Raw genomic sequence first — 2,146 nt, 5'->3', positions numbered from 1 at the left:
AAGGACACTACAAGAAAACTATAAATCAATACACCTGATGAGCATAGATTAAAAAATAAATCTCGACAAAGAATTTAACAACACATTAAAAAACATTATATATCGTGACCTAATGGGACTTAGCGTTGAGATGCAAGGAAATTTCAACCAAGGTTCTCTTACATTGACCCTTTAAGAGTCATGCTGTAAGAAGCAACAACCTCTCTTCCTCTCAGCCATCTGCCTGGCCGCTGCAAAGCAGCAACCATGCGTGAGTGCATCTCCATCCACGTAGGCCTGGCTCGTGTCCAAATCGGCAATGCCTGCTGGGAGCTCTACTGCTGGAACACAGCATCCAGACCAATGGCCGGATGCCAAGTGACAAGACCATTGGGGAAACACTAGACTCCTTCAACACCTTCTTCAGTGAGACAGATGCTGACAAGCATGTGCCCAAGGCAGTGTTTGTAGACCTGGAACCCCTGATGAAATTTGCACTGGCACCTGTCGCCAGCTCTTCCACCCCCGCAGCAGCTCATTACAGGCAAGGAAGATGCTGCCAATAACTATGTCTGTGGGCACTGCACCGTTGGCAAGGAGATCACTGTCCTTGTTTTGGGCCGAATTTGAAAACTGGCCGACCTGTGCACAGGTCTTCAGGGCTTCCTGGTTTTCCACCGCTTTGGCAGGGGAACTCGTTCTGGGTTCATCTCCCTGGTGATGGAACGTCTCTTTGTCAATTAGGGCAAGAAATCAAAGCTGGATTTCTCCATTTCCCCAGCCCCCCCAGACTTCCACAGCTGTAGTTGAGCCCTACAACTCCATCCTCACCACCCACACCACCCTGGAGCACCCTGATTGAGCCTTCATGGTTGACAACGAGGTCATCTATGACATCTGTCATAGAAACCTAAATATTGAACACCCAACCTATACTAGCGTGAATAAGTTGATAGGTGAAATTATGTCTTCCGTCACTGCTTCCCTCAGATTTGATGGAGCCCTGACTGTTGACCTGACTGAATTCCAGACCCACCCGGTGCTCTATCCCCACATATGCCCCTGTCATCTCTGCTCAGAAAACTTATCATGAGCAGCTTTCTGTAGCAGAGATCACCAATGCTGCTTTGAGCTGGCCAACTAGATGGTTCTTTACATACTTACATATGCCAAAACAAATCATCTGATAAAAAATATGGGTAGAGAAACTAAATAGACATTTTTCCAAAGAAAACACCCTACAGCCAACAGACATGAAAAGATACTCAACAAAAAGGTTAATGACAAATAAGATTAGTGAGCGTAATTGGGGTCCCTTGGAATAGAGTAGAAATAATGCTTACCATTTGAATTGTTATGTTGGATATTGAGATTAAAAAGTTAAGGTATCCACTAAAAATAAAAATAAAATAGCATAAAAACCAGGAACATAAAAAAGATAACTGAGATATCTATTAATCAAACAGTGATTAGTGAAGGAAGAAAAATACACAGAGTAAAAGTATGTTAAAAAGAAAGAACATAGTAAAAGGTAGAAATTATGCAGATATATAAGTAATTGTACATGTAAAATTAAATATGAGAAAATATTTTTAAAGATGGAGTTATACACTGCTTAAACAACACACCTATAAGATATTGATAGAGTATGATTGATAATAAAGGGATGAAAACAGGTACACCAAATACTAGCCAAAAGAAAGTTGTATAAGATTTATATAAAAAGTAGTACATGAGGAGGAATAATTGTTGATCATGTAGAATAGAGGTCATCAAATTATGGTCTATGGACCAAATCTGGCTCAGTGCCTGCTTTGTTGTTTTGTTTTGTTTTTTAATTTCAGATGTTTTTTATTCAAAGGTTCTCAAAAGAAATAAAATAGAAAAAGCTAACAATCTGATCAAATGTACAGTTCAGCAATGTCTTTTGGCGTTTAACAACAAGTCCTAGGAAAGAAAACTACAGAGTTATCTTAAACCGGACAAAGAAGTTACCACAGGCAATTCTGTGGCACTAGTAAAAGAAAAATAAAAAATTAACTCTGTTGATCATATAGATATCTCTATGAAAATCTTTTTTTTTCAATCTGTACAAAAGGTCTTTCTTCATAAATTAATTTTTTATAGTTTAATGGCTGTCTACTATGTGATGTTTAACTGATTTTTT

At 39.0% G+C, this 2,146-nt stretch overlaps 1 pseudogene; it reads left to right on the top strand.

The window, feature by feature from the left end:
- The first annotated feature begins 246 nt into the window (after nucleotides 1–246).
- LOC109374225 (tubulin alpha-3 chain pseudogene) lies at nucleotides 247–1,166 on the top strand (annotated as a pseudogene).
- The last annotated feature ends 980 nt before the right edge of the window (nucleotides 1,167–2,146 follow it).

Source organism: Hipposideros armiger, unplaced genomic scaffold (genome assembly GCF_001890085.2).
Source record: "Hipposideros armiger isolate ML-2016 unplaced genomic scaffold, ASM189008v1 scaffold_800, whole genome shotgun sequence".
Taxonomy (NCBI): Eukaryota; Metazoa; Chordata; class Mammalia; order Chiroptera; family Hipposideridae; genus Hipposideros; species Hipposideros armiger.
This window is presented reverse-complemented; position numbering and strand designations above follow the sequence as displayed.